The sequence below is a fragment of the Rutidosis leptorrhynchoides genome, chromosome 9, assembly GCF_046630445.1.
Source record: "Rutidosis leptorrhynchoides isolate AG116_Rl617_1_P2 chromosome 9, CSIRO_AGI_Rlap_v1, whole genome shotgun sequence".
NCBI lineage: Eukaryota > Viridiplantae > Streptophyta > Magnoliopsida > Asterales > Asteraceae > Rutidosis > Rutidosis leptorrhynchoides.
Genome location: NC_092341.1, coordinates 67,239,127 through 67,249,732, shown reverse-complemented (window position 1 = coordinate 67,249,732; position 10,606 = coordinate 67,239,127). Strand labels below are relative to the sequence as shown.

The window sequence follows — 10,606 nt, the reverse complement described above, 5'->3', positions numbered from 1 at the left end:
GATAACCCAACATCTCTTCATCTTCAAGAACCGCATACAAAGAAATGCGTTTACCGCGATCTTCAATGGTATCTTTTATAAAGTACCATTGATCATCGGTACACAGAAAACTTGCCCTACAATCCGCATCATAATCGTCTTTATAAAAGAACACAGACGTGAATTCACACGGAACTTTTTTCTTCAGAAAGGATAGCAAGTCTTGTAAACCAACATCACGAATGTCGATATCTTCAAACGAAATACTGTCGCCCCACTTATATTCCTTCATTTGATTACGGAAATCACCTCCGTAATGAACATCGAATGAAACAATCATTGGGGGAAGTGTTAACATTTTACAGTTTGGGAGTGTTTAATTTTGATTTTTGAGAAAGGGGGAAATATAAAAGAAATATATGTTTGAGTGTTTAAAATGAAGTATATGGTTGGTGTTTTTATAGTGTAAAAATGACCGTTGGGATAGCCGTTGGAATTTTTTTTTTTGTTACTAACGGCTAAAAATTTGGGCAAGTTTTTGGGCGAAGGTGGACGATGCCCGTTGGGACCTCTCTCTTGATAGTTTCATTCGTGCTCTTCGAATAATCAAATTATTTTATCTGTATTATTCAATAATGATAAAACCCTATTTATCAACACATATTCATCATGAAAACATTTTTATAGTGAGCCATGACGACCTCACTCAAATTTCGGGACGAAATTTCTTTAACGGGTAGGTACTGTGACGACCCGGGAATTTCCGACTAAATTTAAACTTAATCTTCATATGATTTCGATACGATAAGCAAAGTATATAATATTGAGTCTAGAAAATATTTTTGAAATGATGTTCATATATTCAATTGACCTTCGACTGCTCTCAACGTTTCACGAACCACTATTTGTAAATAGTTATGTGTGAATATCTATATATAATAAATAATAATTGGAAATATAATTCGAAACATTATATGTTGTTATTAAAACAAATTAGGTAAAATAAAATAAAAATAGAATATTATAATAATTATTATTTACAACATAACTATATATATAAAGTATAGTAAAAATAAATATTAAATGATTATAATACTCGTTTGATGTTCCGATTGATATTAAGCGAACTAAATTCAAACTTAAATGATTTTAAAATAAATGGTGATCCGAAAATGAGTTCTATAAATTATAGACTTATTAAAAATGTATTTAGGAACTGTTTATTAAATTTTAGAACTTTTTATATTTTACTTGGGATTGGGAGTGAATAATTAATGTAATTTTTATTTCATAATTAATGAGAAAATTTTATACCATAATGACCAAAATAAATATAAATAATTACTGTGAAAATATAGGATTTTTATGAACACTTTTATTCGCCACTTAGTAAATAACGGGGTACGATATATCAGTCCGTGAATGAAATAGTAGACGATGGCTAAATTTAAAACACGTTTATATTTGTAAATATTATTATAATTATTAGTATGTTATTATTATTAATTAATGATTAGTATTGAATTCATATCACTTTCTGTCAATTACCAATTTGGCACAGTGTATTTGATTTATTGTTTTTTTGGTAGGATTCATCCACTACCTCCTATATATATTATATCTAACTATCCTCTATATTATAAATATATACATAAACATACATGTTCTGTGTGATAGATTAGAAAAGACACCACCATCTTTATTAATATCTTCTTCCTATTTCCTACAGTATAATTGAGATATTACGGAGTATCTTTTTGGTTACTATTTTCCTTTTTCCTTTTAACAAAGAATCTTATACCTATATATTATACTCATACATAGTCATATTACACATAACTGACTCCACAACATCCATCCTCAAACAAAACCACCCAAATAACCTCCCTTCGATTATTGTTTTTTTTTTCTGTTGTTTATTCGATGGTCGAAGACCACTCACAAACCATTAAACCATCAAAACAAACACCACCGATCGTCAAATTGTCACGTGCCATCTTTTGCTACTGCTTAAACTTTCTGTTTCCTGTTCAAGCTCAAATCGCCACCATCACCATCAAAACGCCATAAACTACTACCACCATCACTAACTTAACTCTTCTTCTACTTACTATTTAGCTTCAATCATAGACAACCAATCATGTAACCATCATTATTCATTGCTACTACTTCTATCTGTTAGGGTTTTCATCAAATACACAAACATCCGTATATATTGTAACTCGAGGATACGGTGTATATTGCATCTTCATCCAGCCGGTTCTTAGTTTCAATTGGGTACTCAGGTTAAACTATACAGCTGTTTTTCTTTCGCATTATGATCTTGTCTCGATGCTACATAAAAACCGCCACATTATCACCCTCCGTCACCACAGCCGTAAACCACGAATAATTTACTACACCTCACCCTTGAAGTCTTTCTGCTTTTCTATTCGTAAGCAACCCAAACCATCCTCGTAAAAGAACCTCGAACTATTTAATTAGGATTGGTCGTCAAACTCTAAAACCAAAATAGCCAAAAAGAAACCATTAAACCTACTGCTATAGTTGAACTATTTTCTATTCCTCTTACAAACTGCCATCTTGTTTTGCTTTTGTAAAACCCACTTGCTAGTAATATATCAAGTAATACTATATGGTGGGTATTAATCTTGTGTTTTGGACGACAAGCAATTATCAAAATATGACCCACCTCAAATTATATTCCATTTCAAATGAAGAGTTAAAAGTGCCGACAATGGGTCATTTTATTTAGTGGTGGGGATGATCGATTATTAGTAGAGCAAATATTGGTTCATGCATTTACGTGAAACTCCATAAGATGGAACAATTTTTTTTGTTTGTCTATTATATTACTCAAAAACCTTGACTGATAATCGTTTAAAGATATCGTAAAATTCAAGTAGGCTTAGGTCGTACTTAAATGATGAACAATATCATGAGGGTCAAGATTAGATTATGAAAATGATGATGATACGGGTGTATTATGATGGTGATGAATTGCCACGAAATGAATTATATTTAGGATGAAGATTGATAATGATATAGATAGATGCTAGTTGGATCGAAATATGATGATGAAGATAAATGGGTTTGTCTTGGTTAAGTAGGCTTATGAACTAGTTCTTGTTGGGTTCGTCATTTAATTAATGGATCGAGAATGTATAGGTAAGAAGGATAATGATGATCATCGTGATGATGATCATGGATGTGATGATGATTATAGTTAATAGATGATGAATAAGTAAATGGGTTCTTTAAAAAGAAAACTGAATTGTGGGTTAAAACAATTTGGAACCGTATTATTTTAGGAAGTCATAAATGGAGTAATGGTTAAAGATGTTATCGAGTTAGCGGGACGTCGCGGGTTCAATCCCGGACTTGGGCATTTTTCTTAAGGGCTACATCTTTGAGGTTCGTGAACCTGAGGCCAACCCTGCATTGTTCAGTTTCGTCGTATGAATATCTTTACTACAAAATATTGGATTGTGAGTTTCATTATTCCCTTTTTAAATGCTTTTGCAATATATATTTTTGGGACTGAGAATACATGCGCTGCTTTTATAACTGTTTTACGAAATAGACACAAGTAAATGAAACTACATTCTATGGTTGGATTATTAAACCGAATATGCCCCTATATAGTCTGGTAATCTAAGAATTAGGGAACAGACACCCTAATTGACGCGAATCCTAAAGATAGATCTATCGGGCCCAACAAGCCCCATCCAAAGTACCGGATGCTTTAGTACTTCGAAATTTATATCATGTCCGAAGGAGGATCCCGGAATGATGGGGATATTCTTATATGCATATTGTTAATGTCGGTTACCAGGTGTTCAATCCATATGAATGATATTTTTGTCTCTATGCATGGGACGTATGATTATGAGAAATGGAAGTATGAAATCTTGTGGGCTATTAAAATTATGAAATGATTCTTTATGATAAACTAATGAACTCACCAACCTTTTGGTTGACACTTTAAAGCATGTTTATTCTCAGGTACGAAAGAAATCTTTCGCTGTACATTTACTCATATTAGAGATATTACTTGGAGTCATTCATGACATATTTCAAAAGATGTTGCATTCGAGTCGTTGAGTTCATCAAGATTATTATTAAATCAATTATATTTGGATATATTATGAAATGCTTTACATGCCTGTCAACTGTCGATGTAATGAAAGATTGTCTTTTCAAAAACGAATGCAATGTTTGTAAAATGTACCATATAGAGGTCAAGTACCTCGCGATGTAATCAACTGTTGTGAATCGTTTATAATCGATATGGACTTTGTCCGGATGGATTTGGACGGGTCCTTTCAATAATAATACTACTACTTATATATATTTTTGTATTTTTACAATTATAAGTTAAAACTAATATAGCGTTAAGCTTGTTTAAAAGTCTCCTTGTGGAACGAACCGGACTTACTAAAAACTACACTACTGTACGATTAGGTACACTGCCTATAAGTGTTGTAGCAAGGTTTAGGTATATCCATTCTATAAATAAATAAATATCTTGTGTAAAATTGTATCGTATTTAATAGTATTTCGTTGTAAAAAATAATACTATTTCCTAGTACACCTCACACACATCAAGTATTTTTGGCGCCGCTGCCGGGGAAAGCTTAAACGCCGGAAGCGAAACGCTATATAAAAAAAAATTATTAATTTTTAGTTTACTTTTATAAAAATACGCTTTTGTAAAAATACGTTTTAAATATACGAAAATATAAAAAGAAAAGAAAAACAAAATATTTATATATTTTTAATAGTTTTTTATATATATATAAAATTATAAAGTTTCTTTATTTTTATTTTAGTTTTTAAAATTAAATTTTTATATAAGTTATATAAATATTATATATATATTTAAAACAGAAAAAAAAAATAGTAAACCACTCGGCCCGATCACTGTAGCAGCCCAAAGTCTGGCCCGAATTTGCAGATCATGTGACCGCATGAAAAATCAACTAACACCTCATTCGATCGCATGAGGTGATTTGACTGGTCTAGTAACATAGTCCGACCAGTTTAGGGTTTTAATTAATTAATAATTATTATTATTATAACCCTAATTAGGGTTTAGTTTTTAATTATTAGTTTAGTTTTTATTATTAATTTGTATTCTTAGTTTAATTATTTTAATTAATATATATAAATTAATACTTTTATAAAATAAAAATATAAAAATAATATTTTTATAAAAATTGTACTTTTTACAATTTTAAGATTATTTTTATATTTTGTAACTTTTAATTTATTTTAGCATAATATTTATATTTTTCGCTCATATTAATTTTAAGTCATAGTTTTTGTCATAGTTATTTTTATTTCTAGATTTTTAGGCTTTGCCGTAAAATTCCTTAAGTGCTTTTTCTTTAGACTAAAATTTAGGTGCTTTAGAATTTTGCGACGCTATTTTTATATTTTAGTACCTTTTTAAGTTTTTGCCGTTTTGGATATAGTATTTCTCTAAGCTTTAATATTTTTAGACGTAACTTTTAATTCTTAGTTTTTAGTTCCCTTTTAAGTTTCGACGCGCTACTTTTTTATTTTTATTTTTCGACGCCTATTATTTTTCAGCCTTTTATTTTTCGACGTTTTTCGACGCGTTCTTTTTTCTTTCTTATTTCTCGACATTCTAGTTTTTAGGACTTAGATTTTTTCTATTTCTTCTCTAAAATTTCTTTAAATTTCAACGAAAAATTATTTTAAGCGGTTAAATTGATAGACATCCAAATTTTATGCTTCGTTGTAATAGTTAGATTTGTTAGTGGCTGAGTTGTGAGCTTCCGATTTAAAGGGTTCTGGCTCCCTGCTACATCTATTGGCTATTCGAAACGTGGGCAAAAGCAGAAAAGTCTATTAATTTGATAACTTAAATAATTTTTATTTTTTATAACTAATAGGATATTCAGTGAATGCACCGAGCAAAACGTTCACCACCTTTTGTACGTTCACCACCTGTAACCAGATCAAGACATCTAGCAAATATTGTCGCCGTTGATTTTTCTTTAGAATCGTCATCCAATCGACCAAGTACTCCAATTAAAATTTCCGATAATCCATTTTTTGAACCCGACCTCACAATTGAGAATCCGGAGTATATTCAGGGACGATTTCGAGATCCTGAACCATTAATCTTTCCTCCGGAACCACCAATCATTCAAACAGAGATTGTTGAGGAACCAACTATTAAATCAGAATCCTCTAGTGATTCAGATTCAACAAATTCAATCATGGAGAATCTGGAACCTCTAAGTATGGAAGACCGAATGAGAGCTAAACGCACTGGCCAAGGTCACGCAATTACTCAACCAGACATTAATGCGCCAGATTTTAAAATCAAAGGACAAATCCTACACATGATAACTAATCAATGCCAATTTAGTGGTGCGCCGAAGGAAGATCCAAATGAACATCTTTGAACCTTTAATAGGATCTGTACTCTATTTAAATTAAGAGAAGTGGAGGATGAACAGATATATCTCATGTTATTTCCCTGGACTTTAAAGGGAGAAGCCAAAGATTGGTTGGAATCGTTACCTGAAGGGGCGATTGATACATGGGATGTTTTAGTTGAAAAATTTCTTAAACAATTCTTTCCGGCATCTAAAGCCGTGAGACTTCAAGGAGAAATTGTTACGTTCACACAGAAGCCAAATGAAACTCTATATGAGGCATGGAAAAGATTTGGAAAGTTATTAAGAGGATATCCGCAACATGGTTTAGACACTTGTCAAATAGTACAAATATTCTACCAAAGATGCGACATCACTACAAGGAAAGACATCGATATAGCATCTGGTGGTTCCATTATGAAAAAAACAGCAACTGATGCTTACAAAATTATTGATAACACTGCTTCCCACTCACATGAGTGGCACCAAGAAAAAGATATCGTTAGATCATCTAAAGCAGCTAGAGCCGATTCTAGCCATGACTTCGATTCCATTTTTGCAAAGATAGATGCTGTCGAGAGACGAATGGAAAAGATGACTAAAGATATTCACTCAATAAGAATTAGTTGTGAGCAGTGTGGAGGACCACATTTGACAAAAGATTGTCTCAGTATTGAACTAACAATGGAACAAAGAGAGAATGTTTCATACATAAACCAAATGCCTGAAAATAATTATCAGAATAATTATCAACCGCCAAGACCAATCTACAATCAAAACCAGAATTATAACCGAAATGTTCCATACAACAATCAACAAGGTCCTAGTAATCAACAAGTATCCAATAATACTTACAACCAGTAAAGACCTATTTTTCAAAACAAACCACCACAAACCGATGATAAAAAGCCAAATTTAGAAGATATGATGTCGAAGCTAGTTGAATCTCAAACTCAGTTTTTCACATCTCAGAAACAAACCAATGAACAAAATGCTCAAGCATTTAGAAATCAACAAGCTTCGATTCAAAATTTGGAACAAGAAGTGAGCAACCTAGCAAGGTTGATAGGTGAAAGAAAACCGGGAAGTCTACCTAGTGATACAAATGCTAACCCCCGGAATGAAACAGCTAAAGCCATTACCACAAGAAGGGGTATTACACTTAAACCATCTGAAATACCTGTAATTTCTGATGAAGCTATTCCTACTCCACAAGAACTACAATCTAAACAAGATAAGGAAAAAGAACCGGTAGTTGAAAAGGTTAATAAAGATAACACAGTTAAGGCTAAACCTTATGTTAAACAATACCAACCACCACTTCCTTACCCGAGTAAAATGATAAAAAAGAAACTTGAAGCCGAGCAATCCAAATTTTTGGATATGTTTAAACAAATAAATGTCAATCTTCCTTTCATTGATGTAATTTCAGGAATGCCTAGATATGCTAAATTTCTGAAAGACCTAATCACGAATAGAAAGAAAATGGAAGAACTCTCGGCTGTTACTATGAATGCTAATTGTTCTGCAGTGCTTTTGAATAAGATACCAGAAAAATTATCAGATCCAGTAAGTTTCACAATTCCATGTTTTCTGGGTAGTCTTAGTTCAATAGAAGCATTGGCAGACTTAGGTGCTAGTATAAATCTAATGCCGTATTCACTATTCGCTAAATTAGACCTTGGAGAATTGAAACCAACACGAATAAGTATACAACTAGCCGATCGATCAGTAAAATATCCTAGAGGGATAATGGAGAATATGCTAGTTAAAGTTGGTACTTTAGTATTTCCAGTAGATTTTGTTATTCTGGACATGGAAGAAGATTCTCGAGTACATCTTATATTAGGAAGACCATTCTTAAACACGGCCAAAGCAATAATAGACGTGTTTGGTAAGAAACTGACCTTAAGTATAGAGGACGAAAGTGCTACCTTTTCAGTTGATGGAGCAATGCAACAACCGCAATCTGCAGATGATACATGTTATTATATTCAAACTATAGAATCACATGCAGAATTGTTAGAAGAATTTCCAGAATTACAAGGAACAGGAGAATATTCTTTAGGAGAATGAACTGAACCAATTGATGAAACTGAAATGTTAGCTACACTTATGGCTAATGGATATGAACCAACAACAGAAGAAATTCAAATGCTAAAAGAGGAAGACAGATATCGATATAAATCATCGATAGAAGAACCACCGACATTAGAGTTAAAGCCACTTCCAAACCATTTAGGAATACGCTTATTTACATGGTAAATCTGAATTACCTGTAATAATATCGTCTTCTTTTACTGAAAATGAAAAATCTCAACTCATTTCTGTGCTAAAAGCTCATAAACCAGCTATTGCATGGAAGATTCATGATATTAAAGGAATAAGTCCTTCGTATTGCACACATAAAATCCTTATGGAAGAAGGTCATAAAACGTATGTGCAATGCCAATGAAGACTAAATCCTAATATGCAAGATGTTGTTAAGAAAGAAATTATTAAATTGCTAGATGCAGGTTTAATTTATCCAATTTCTGATAGTCCATGGGTAAGCCCAGTTCAATGCGTACCTAAGAAGGGTGGCATGACTGTCATCACAAATGAGAAAAATGAGCTTATTCCTACTAGGACTGTAACAGGATGGCGTGTTTGTATTGATTATAGAAAATTAAATGCCGCCACCAGAAAAGATCACTTTCCTTTACCTTTTATTGATCAAATGTTGGAAAGATTAGCCGAAAATAGTTACTATTGTTTTCTTGATGGTTTTTCCGAATATTTTCAAATTCCAATAGCACCCGAGGACCAAGAGAAAATCACGTTCACGTGCCCTTATGGTACTTTTGCTTACAAACGCATGCCATTTGGACTTTGCAACGCCCCAGCAACCTTTCAAAGGTGCATGATGGCGATTTTTCACGACATGATAGAAGAATGCATGGAAGTTTTCATGGATGACTTTTCAGTCTTCGGTGATACATTTGAAACATGTCTAGTTAATCTTGAATGAATGCTTATTAGATGCGAACAATCAAATCTAGTTCTTAATTGGGAGAAATGTCATTTCATGGTTAAAGAAGGCATCGTTCTTGGTCATAAAATTTCAAAAGAAGGAATTGAAGTGGATAGACCTAAAGTAGATGTAATTGCTAAACTTTCACATCCCACCAATGTTAGAGGAGTTAGGAGTTTTCTAGGGCATGCCGGTTTTTACCGACGTTTCATAAAAGATTTTTCTAAAATTGTCACTCCTATGAATAAACTCCTAGAAAAAGATGCTCCATTAATCTTTTCAGATGAATGCATCAAATGTTTTAATATTCTTAAAGAAAAACTTACTAATGCACCGATCATGATAACTCCAAATTGGAATCTACCGTTTGAACTTATGTGCGATGCAAGTGATTTTGCAATGGGAGCCGTTTTAGGACAAAGGATTGAAAAACAATTTCAACCTATTTATTATGCTAGTAAGACGTTACAAGGAGCACAAACGAACTATACAACTACTGAAAAAGAACTCCTTACTATTGTCTTTGCTTTTGACAAATTTCGTTCATATCTTGTTCTAGCTAAAACGGTGGTCTATACCGACCATTCTGCTCTTAGATACTTATTTTCGAAACAAGATGCCAAAACACGATTAATTCGTTGGATCTTACTCTTACAAGAGTTTGATATTGAAATCCGAGATAAAAAGGGAGCAGAAAATCTCGCCGCCAATCATCTTTCTCGTCTTGAAAATCCCGAATTAGAAGTTCTGAATGAATCGGCCATACAAGACAACTTTCCTGATGAATATCTATTAAAGATAGATTATAATGAAATTTCATGGTTTGCAGACTATGCAAACTACTTAGTATGTGAATTCCTTGAAAAAGGGTCGTCGTACCAAAAACGAAAGAAATTCTTTAGTGATATAAAACACTATTTCTGGGAAGACCCACATTTGTTTAAAAGTTGTCCCGATGGAATAATACGCCGATGTGTATTCGGAAATGAAGCTAGTCAAATATTAAACCATTGTCATACAGGACCAACAGGAGAGCATTATGGGCCTCAGCTCACAGCAAGAAAAGTTTACGATGCTGGATTCTATTGGCCTACAATTTTCAAAGACGCACATCTTCTTTGCAAATCCTGTGATGCTTGTCAAAGGGCCGGAAAAATAAGTCAACGTGATAAAATGCCACAAAATGTCATTCAAGTATGTG

General features: G+C 32.8%; 1 non-coding gene across 1 annotated transcript; it reads right to left on the bottom strand.

The window, feature by feature from the left end:
• Positions 1 to 6,614: 6,614 nt before the first annotated feature.
• On the bottom strand, positions 6,615 to 6,721 carry LOC139869863 (small nucleolar RNA R71). Its single transcript, XR_011766437.1, has one exon. It is a non-coding gene; the product is annotated as a small nucleolar RNA R71 (small nucleolar RNA).
• Between the last annotated feature and the right edge of the window lie 3,885 nt (positions 6,722 to 10,606).